The 10506-nt window shown below is 41.0% G+C and overlaps 1 protein-coding gene across 3 annotated transcripts in view; it reads right to left on the reverse strand.

Moving 5' to 3' along the window:
- Positions 1-10506, reverse strand: part of LOC105480296 (anoctamin 10) — a 257728-nt gene that overhangs the window by 111044 nt on the left and 136178 nt on the right. The window lies entirely within an intron of this gene.

The raw sequence follows: 10506 nt of genomic DNA on the forward strand, positions 1-10506 counted from the left end.
CATGATTGTCAAAATGAAAACTTCAATAGAAAAGCTGAGGAATCTAATCTAAGAATCTTTCATACAACAGAACTAAGAAAAGGCTAGAAAAAAAAAACAGGAAAAACGAAGAAAATCTTAAAAGTGTAAAAATCAGTAAAACAGAAATCAAACAATAGAAGAAAATCAATAAAAACAAACGTTTTTTAAAAAGATCAATAAAACTAATAAGCCTCTAGCTAAACTAATTAGGAATAAAAGGGAGACATAATTACCAATATCAGGAATAAAAAAGGAGATATCATTAAATGTTCTATAGAAATTAAAATCATAACAAGAAAATAATGTGAACAACTTTATGCCTGTAAATTTAAAAACTCAGATGACATAAACAAATAAGGAACAAAATTACCAAAACTGACATAGGAAGAAACAGAACATCTGAATAGCTCCCTCTATCTATTAAAGATACTGAATTCATAACAGAAAATCTTCTCAGGCCCAGACAGTTTTATTGGGAAAGTATATAAAACATTTAAGGAATAAATATTATCAATTGATATGGTTTGTCCATATCAAATCTCATATGTGTCCCACCCAAAACTCATCTTGAATTCCCATGTGTTATGGGAGGCACCCAGTGGGAGGTAACTGAATCATGGGAGCAAGTCTTTCCTGTGCTGTTCTCGTGATAGTGAATAAGTCTCACGAGATATGATGGTTTAAAAAAGAGGAGTTCCCTGAGCAAGCTCTCTTTGCCTGCTGCCGTTCATGTAAGACGTGACTTGCTCTTCCTTGCCTTCCACCATGATCATGAGGCTTCCTCAGCCACGTGGAACTGTAAGTTCAATTAAGCCTCCTTCTTTTGTAAATTGCCCAATCTCAGGTATGTCTTTATCAACGGCATGAAAATGGACTAATACAGTAAACTGGTACCAGAAGAGTGGGGCGTTGCTGGAAAGATACCCAAAAATGTGGAAGCGATTTTGGAAATGGGTAACAGACAGAGGTTCGAACAGTTAGGAGGGTTTAGAAGATGACAGGAAAATGTGGGAAAGTTTGGAACTTCCTAGAGACTTGTTGAAAGGCTTTGACAAAAATGCTGATAGTGCCATGAACAATAAGGTCTAGGCTGAGGTGGTCTCAGATGGAGATGAGAAACTTGTTGGGAACTGGAGCAAAGGTGACTCTTGTTATGCTTTAGTAAAGAGACTGGTGGCATTTTGCCCCTGCCCTAGAAATTCATGGAACTTTGAGCTTGAGAGAATTGATTTAGGGTATATGGTGGAAGAAATTTCTAAGCAGCAAAGCATTCAAGAGGTGACTTGGGTGCTGTTGAAAGCATTCAGTTTTTTGCTTGTTTTTTGAGATGGAGGTTTGCTCTTGTCACCCAGGCTGGAGTGCAACAGCGCCATCTTGGCTTACTGCAACCTCCGCCTCCCGGCTTCAAGTGATTCTCCTGCCCCAGCCTCCTGAGTTGCTGGGATTACAGGCGCCCACCACCACGCCTGGCTAATTTTTTATATTTTTAGTAGACACAGAGTTTTGCCACGTTGGTCAGGCTTGTCTCGAACTCCTGACCTCAGGTGATCCACCCACCTTGGCCTCACAAAGTGCTAGGATAACAGGTGTGAGCCACTACACCAAGCCTAGCACTCATTTTTATAAGGGAAGCAGAGTAAAAGTGTGGAAAATTTACAGCCTGACAATGTGATAGAAAAAAAAAAAATCCCATTTTCTGAGGAGAAATTCAAGCCAGCTGCAGAAATTTGCATAAGTAACGAGGAGCTCGATGTTAATTCCCAAGACAATGGTGAAAATGTCTCCAGAGCATGTCAGATGGGAGGCAGCTCCTCCCATCACAGGCTGGGAGGCCTAGGAGGAAAAAGCAGTTTCATGGGCCAGACAGGGTCCCCAGGCTGTGTGCAGCCTATGGACTTGGTGCCCTGTGTCTCAGTCACTCCAGCCGTGACTGAAAGGGCCAATGCAGAGCTCAGGCCGTGGCTTCAGAGGGTGCAAGCCCCAAGCCTTGGCAGCTTCCACATGGTGTTGACGCTGTGAGCACACAGCAGTAAAAAATTGAGGTTTGGGAGCCTCCACCTACATTTCAGAAGATCTATGGAAATGCCTGGATGTCCAGGCAGAAGTCTGCAGCGGGGACAGGGGTCTCATGAAGAAACTCTGCTAGGACAGTGAGGAAGGGAAATGTGGGGTTGGAGCCCCCACAGAGTCTCTACTGGAGCACTGTCTAATGGAGCTGCGAAAAGAGGGCCACTGTCCTCCAGATCTGAGAATGGCAGATCCACTGACAGCTTTCACTGTGCACCTGGAAAAGCTGCAAACACTCAACAGCAGCCTCTGAAAGCAGCCAGGAGGGAGGCTGTACCCTGCAAAGCCACAGGAGCACAGCTGCTCTTGCATCAGTGTTACCTGGGTATGAGACATAGAGTCAAGGGAGATTTTGCTATGAAGGGAAAATAGCTTGTGGATTGAAAGGATTTATAATTAAAGCTTAAAACATGACCTAGATGTTTATATTATACAACCTCAGGTGCCACAAAAGTGTACTTATGCTCAATGCTAAGTCCCTACCTCTTGCATCAACGTTACCTGGATGTGAGACATGGAGTCAAAGGAGATCATTTTGGAGCTTTAAGATTTTACTGCCCTGCTGGATTTTGGACTTGCATGGGGCCTGTAGCCCCTTTGTTTTGGCCAATTTCTCCCATTTGGAATGGCTGTATTTACCCAATGCCTGTACCCCCACTGTATCTAGGAAGTAACTGAACTGCTTTTGATTTTACAGGCCCATAGGTGGAAGAGACTTGTCTTGGATGAGTGGACTGTGGACTTCTGGGTTAATACTGAAATGAGCTAAGACTTTGGGGGACTGTTGGGAAAGCATGATTGGTTTTGAAATGAGAGGACATGAGATGTGGGAGGGGTCAGGTGCAGAATGATATGGTTTGACTGTGTCCTTACCCAAATCTCATCTTGAATTCCCATGTGTTGTGGGAAGGACCCAGTGGGAGGTAACTGAATCATGGGGGCAAGTCTTTCCCATGCTGTTCTTGTGATAGTGAATAAGTCTCATGAGGAGTTCCCCTGCACAAGCTCTCTCTCTTTGCCTGCTGCCATCCATGTAAGAAGTGACTTGCTCTTCCTTGCCTTCCACCATGATCATGAGGCTTCCTCAGCCATGTTGAAGTGTAAGTCCAATTAAACATCTTTCTTTTGTAAATTGCCCAACCTCTGGTATGTTTTAATCAGCAACCTGAAAATGGACTAATACATCAATCCTACACAGTCTCTCTCATAAAAAAAAAAAGAGGGGACAATTACGAGGACAGTATTATTCTGATACCAAAACCTGACAAAAACATTTCAAGAAAAGAACACCACAGACCAATATCTCTCATTAGTATAGATGTAAACTTCTTTAGCAAAATATTAGAAAATCAAATCCAGCAATCTCTAATAAAATATGACCAAGTACAATATATTTCAGAAACGCAAGGTTCACCGTGACTTGGTGGCTCACATCTGTAATCCTAGTACTTCAGGAGGCCAAGGTGGGAGTTTGAGACCAACCTGGTCAACACAGCAAGACCCTGTAGCTACAAAAAGTTAAAAAATTAGCCGGGCATGTTGGCACATGCCTATAGTCCCAGCAACTTGGGAGGCTGAGGTGACAGAATCACTTGAGCCCAAGAGGTTGAGGTTGCAGTAAGCCATAGACCCACTGCACTTTAGCATGGGTGACAGACAGAGACCCCATATTTTAAAAAAAAAAATGCAAGTTTGGTTTTACATTAGAAAGTTATTTAATATAATTCAACACAATAACAGAATAAAGGAGAAAAATGATCCATCATACTGATATATGCAGAAAATTTTTGACAAAATTCAGTAGTCATTCAGGATAAAAAGTCTCAGTAAAACAGAAATAGAGGCAAATTTCCTCAATCTTAAAAAGACATTGAGAAAGAGAGTCACTAACATCATACTTAATGGTAAAAACTTAATTGCTTTTTCCTTAAAATCAGGAACAAAGCAAGAATGACAACCTTTACTAGTTCTATTCAACATTCTACTGAAGGTCCTAACCAGTGCAATCAGGCAAGAAAAGCAGACAAAAAATCTATAGATTATAAATGAAGAAGATAATTTGTTTTTATTTACAGATGATGTGGTCATGTACAGAGTAAATCCTAAGTTTTACCCTACATAAATAAAACTATCATTAATAAGCAAATTTTGCAAAGTTTCAGGATAAAATGTCAACATAAAAAGCAATTTTCTTTCTGTTTGCTGTCATGCCTCACTTAACAATGGATATACACTCTGGGAAAAGTGTCGTTAGATGATTTTGTCATAGTATAAACATCATAGACAGTATTTACACAAACTTAGATGGTACAGTCTACTACACCCCTAGGCCATGTGGTATAGTCCACTGCTCCTAGGACACAAAAATGTACAGCATGTTACTATACTAAATACTGTCCCCAGTTGTAACACAATGGTAAATATTTGTGTATCTAAATATAGATAAACATAGAAAAGGTACAGTAAAAATATGGTATTGTGAAACCCCGTCTCTACTAAAAATACAAAAAATATCCAGATATGGTGGCGGGCACCTATAATCTCAGCTGCTCAGGAGGCGGAGGCAGGAGAATCGATTTAACCTAGGAGGCAGAGGTTGCAGTGAGCCAAGATCGCACCACTGCACTCCAGCCTGGACAACAGGGCAAGACTCCATCTCAAAAATAAATAAATAAATAAATAATCTTATGAGACCACTGTCGTATGTATGGTTCATTACTGATTGTAATGTTGTTATACAGCACATGATGGTACCAGCAATTAAAATTGGAAATGGATATTTAGGGATGAATAAAATATGTACAAATTCTGTCAAATAAGTCTAGAAAATACTGTTGTGAAAAATTAAAGAGGATCTACTATACACCTAGGCCATGTGGTATAGCCCATATGGCCTATAAGAGAGAGAAGACGGGTGATTTCTGCATTTCCAACTGAGGTACTGGGTTCATCTCACTGGGGCTTGTTGGACACTGGGTGTAGGACAGTGGGTGCAGACCACCGAGCATGAGCAGAAGCAGGGCAAGGCATCACCTCACCTGGGAAGTGCAAGGGGTCAGGGAATTCCATTTACTAGCCAAGGGAAGCTGTGACAGACAGCACCTGGAAAATCGGGTTACTCCCACCCTAATACTGCACTTTTCCAATGGTCTTAGCAAACGGCACACCAGGAGATTATATCCTGCGCCTGGCTCGGCGGGTCCCACGCCCACAGAGCCTCACTTATTGCTAGCACAGCAGACTGAGATCTAACTACAAGGCATCAGTGAGGCTGGGGGAGGGGCGCCTGCCATTGCTAAGGCTTGAGTAGGTAAACAAAATGGCTGGAAGCTTGAACTGGGTGGAGCCCACCGCAGCTCAAGGAGGCCTACCTGCCTCTGTAGACTCCACTTCTGGGGGCAGGGCATAGCCAAACAAAAGGCAGCAGAAACCTCTGCAGACATAAATGTCCCTGTCTGACAGCTTTGAAGAGAGTAGTGGTTCTCCCAGCACAGAGTTTGAGATCTGAGAACGGACAGACTGCCTCCTCAAGTGGATCCCTGACCCCCGAGTAGCCTAACTGGGAGGCACTACCCAGTAGGGGCAGACTGACACCTCACACAGCCGGGTATCCCTCTGAGACGAAGCTTCCAGAGGAATGATCAGGCAGCAACATTTGCTGTTTTGCAATATTCGCTGTTCTGCAGACTCTGCTGCTGATACCCAGGCAAACAGTGTCTGTAGTGGACCTCCAGAAAACTCCAACAGACCTGCAGCTGAGGTTCCTGACTGTTAGAAGGAAAACTAACAAACAGAAAGGACATCCACACCAAAACCCCATCTGTATGTCACCATCATCAAAGACCAAAGGGAGATAAAACCACAAAGATGGGGAAAAAACAGACCAGAAAAGCTGAAAATTCTAAAAATCAGGGCGCCTCTCCCCCTCCAAAGGAACACAGCTCCTCACCAGCAATGGAACAAAGCTGGATGGAGAATGACTTTGACAAGTTGAGAGAAGAAAGCTTCAGATGATCAAACTTCTCTGAGCTAAAGGAGGAAGTTCTAACCCATCGCAAAGAAGCTAAAAACCTTGAAAAAAAGATTAGACGAATGGCTAACTAGAATAACCAGTGTAGAGAAGTCCTTAAATGACCTGATGGAGCTCAAAACCATGGCATGAGAACTATGTGATGAATGCACAAGCTTCAGTAGCCAATTCGATCAACTGGAAGAAAGGATATCAGTGATTGAAGATCAAATGAATGAAATGAAGCCGGAAGAGAAATTTAAAGGAAAAAGAGTAAAAAGAAATAAACAAAGCCTCCAAGAAATACAGGACTATGTGAAAAGACCAAATCTACGTCTGATTGGTATACCTGAAAGTGACGGGGAGAATTGGGATAAGTTGGAAAACACTCTGCAGTATATTATCCAGAACTTCCCCAACCTAGTGAGGCAGGCCAACATTCAAATTCAGGAAATACAGAGAACACCACAAAGATACTCCTCGAGAACAGCAACTCCAAGACACATAACTGTCAGATTCACCAAAGTTGAAATGAAGGAAAAAATGTTAAGGGTAGCCATAGAGAAAGGTCGGGTTACCCACAAAGGGAAGCCCATCAGACTAACAGCATATCTCTTGGCAGAAACTCTACAAGCCAGAAGAGAGTGGGGGCCAATATTCAACATTCTTAAATAAAAGAATTTTCAATCCAGAATTTCATATGAAGCCAAACTAAGCTTCGTAAGTGAAGGAGAAATAAAATCCTTTACGGACAAGCAAATGCTGAGAGATTCTGTCACCACCAGGTCTGCCCTACAAGAGCTCCTAAAGGAAGCACTAAACATGGATAGGAACAACCAGTGCCAGCCACTGCAAAAACATGCCAAATTGTAAAGACCATCAATGCTAGGAAGAAACTGCATCAACTAATGAGCAAAATAACCAGCTAACATCATAATGACAGGATCAAATTCACACATAACAATATTAACCTTAAATGTAAATGGGCTGAATGCTCCAATTAAAAGACACAGACTGGCAAATTGGATAGAGTCAAGACCCATCGGTGTGTTATATTCAGGAGACCCATCTCATGTGCAGAGACACACACAGGCTCAAAATAAAGGGATGCAGGAAGATCTACCAAGCAAATGGAAAACAAAAAAAGGCAGGGGTTGCAATCCTAGTCTCTGATAAAACAGATTTTAAATCAACAAAGATCAAAAGAGACAAAGAAGGCCATTACATAATAGTAAAGGGATCAATTCAACAAGAAGAGCTAATTATCCTAAATATATATGCACCCAATACAGGAGCACCCAGACTCATAAAGCAAGTCCTTAGAGACCTACAAAGAGACTTAGACTCCCACACAATAATAATGGGAGACTTTAACACCCACGGCCAACATTAGACAGATCAACCAGACAGAAAGTTAACAAGGATATCCAGGAATTGAATTCAGCTCTGCAACAAGTGGACTTAAAAGACATCTACAGAACTCTCCACCCCAAATCAACAGAATATACATTCTTCTCAGCACCACATTGCACTTATTCCAAAACTGACCACATAGTTGTAAGTAAAGCACTCCTCAGCAAATGTAAAAGAACAAAAACTACAACAAATTGTCCCTCAGACCACGGTGCAATCAAACTAGAACTCAGGACTAACAAGCTCACTCAAAACTGCTCAACTACATGGAAACTGAACAACCTGCTCCTGAATGACTACTGGGTACATAACGAAACGAAGGCAGAAATAAAGATGTTATTTGAAACCAGTGAGAACAAAGACACAACATATCAGACTCTCCGGGACACATTTAAAGCAGTGTGTAGAGGGAAATTTATAGCACTTTTAAATACCCACAAGAGAAAGCAGGAAAGATCTAAAATTGACACCCTAACACCACAATTAAAAGAACTAGAGAAGCAAGAGCAAACACATTCAAAAGCTAGCAGAAGGTAAGAAATAACTAAGATCAGAGCAGAACTGAAGGAGATAGTGACACAAGAACCCTTCAAAAAAAAATCAATGAATCCAGGAGCTGTTTTTTGAAAAGATCAACAAAATTGATAGACTGCTAGCAAGACTAATAAAGAAGAAAAGTGAGAAGAACCAAATAGATGCAATAAAAAATGATAAAGGGGATATCACCACTGATTCCACAGAAATACAAACTACCATCAGAGAATACTATAAACACCTCTACACAAATAAATTAGAAAATCTAGAAGAAATGAATAAATTCCTGGACACATACACCCTCCCAAGACTAAAGCAGGAAGAAGCTGAATCCCTGAATAGACCAATAGCAGCCTCTGAAATTGAGGCAATAATTAATAGCCTACCAACCAAAAAAAGTCCAGGACCAGATGGATTCACAGCCGAATTCTACCGGAGGTACAAGGAAGAGCTGGTACCATTCCTTCTGAAACTATTCCAATCAGTAGAAAAAGAGGGAATCCTCCCTAACTCATTTTATGAGGCAGCATCATCCTGATACCAAAGCCGGGCAGAGACACAACAAAAAAAGAGAATTTTAGACCAATATCCCTGATGAACATCGATGCCAAAATCCTCAATAAAACACTGGCAAACCAAATTCAGCAGCACATCAAAAAGCTTATCCACCATGATCAAGTGGGCTTCATTCCTGGGGTGCAAGGCTGGTTCAACATACGCAAATCAATAAACGTAATCCAGCATATAAACAGAACCAAAGACAAAAACCACATGATTATCGCAATAGACGCAGAAAAGGCCTTTGACAAAATTCAACAGCCCTTCATGCTAAAAACTCTCAATAAATTCGGTGTTGATGGAACATATCTCAAAATAATAAGAGCTATTTATGACAAACCCACAGCCAATATCATACTGAATGGACAAAAACTGGAAGCATTCCCTTTGAAAACTGGCACAAGAAAGGAATGCCCTCTCTCACCACTCCTATTCAACATACTGTTGGAAGTTCTGGCCAGGGCAATCAGGCAGGAGAAAGAAATAAAGGGTATTCAATTAGGAAAAGAGGAAGTCAAATTGTCCCTGTTTGCAGATGACATGACTGTATATTTAGAAAACCCCATCATCTCAGCCCAAAATCTCCGTAAGCTGATAAGCAACTTCAGCAAAGTCTCAGGATACAAAATCAATGTGCAAAAATCACAAGCATCCTATACACCAATAACAGACAGAGAGCCAAATCATGAGTGAACTCCCATTCACAATTGCTTCAAAGAGAATAAAATACCTAGAAATCCAACTTACAAGGGATGTGAAGGACCTCTTCAAGGAGAACTACAAACCACTGCTCAACAAAATAAAAGAGAACACAAACAAATGGAAGAACATTCCATGCTCATGGATAGGAATAATCAATATCGTGAAAATGGCCATACTGTCCAAGGTAATTTATAGATTCAATGCCATCTCCATCAAGCTACCAATGACTTTCTTCACAGAATTGGAAAAAACTGCTTTAAAGTTCATATGGAACCAAAAAAGAGCCCACATTGCCAAGTCAACCCTAAACCAAAAGAACAAAGCTGGAGGCATCATGCTACCTGACTTCAAACTATACTACAAGGCTACAGTAACCAAAACAGCATGGTATTGGTACTAAAACAGACATATAGACCAATGGAACAGAACAGAGCCCTCAGAAATAATACCATGCATCTACAACCATCTGATCTTTGACAAACCTGACAAAAACAAGAAATGGGGAAAGGATTCCCTATTTAATAAATGATGCTGGGAAAACTGGCTAGCCATATGTAGAAAGCTGAAACTGGATCCCTTCCTTACACCTTATACAAAAATTAATTCAAGATGGATTAAATACTTAAATGTTAGACCTAAAACCATAAAACCCTAGACGAAAACCTAGGCAATACCATTCAGGACATAGGCATGGGCAAGGACTTCATGTCTAAAACACTAAAAGCAATGACAACAAAAGCCAAAATTGACAAATGGGATCTAATTCAACTAAAGAGCTTCTGCACAGCAGAAGAAACTACCATCAGAGTGAACAGGCAACCTACAGAATGGGAGAAAATGTTTGCAATCTACTCATCTGACAAAGGGCTAATATCCAGAACCTACAAAGAACTCAAACAAATTTACAAGAAAAAAAAAATCCCGTCAAAAAGTGGGCAAAGGATATGAACAGACACTTCTCAAAAGAAGACATTTATGCAGCCAACGACACATGAAAAAATGCTCATCATCACTGGCCATCAGAGAAATGCCAATCTAAACCACAATGAGATACCATCTCACACCAGTTAGAATGGCGATCATTAAACAGTCAGGAAACAACAGGTGCTGGAGAGGATGTGGAGAAATAGGAACACTTTTATTGTTGTTGGTGGGACTGTAAACTAGTTCAACCATTGTGGAAGACACTGTGGTGATTCCTC

The sequence above is a fragment of the Macaca nemestrina genome, chromosome 2 (genome assembly GCF_043159975.1).
Source record: "Macaca nemestrina isolate mMacNem1 chromosome 2, mMacNem.hap1, whole genome shotgun sequence".
Classification (NCBI taxonomy): Eukaryota; Metazoa; Chordata; class Mammalia; order Primates; family Cercopithecidae; genus Macaca; species Macaca nemestrina.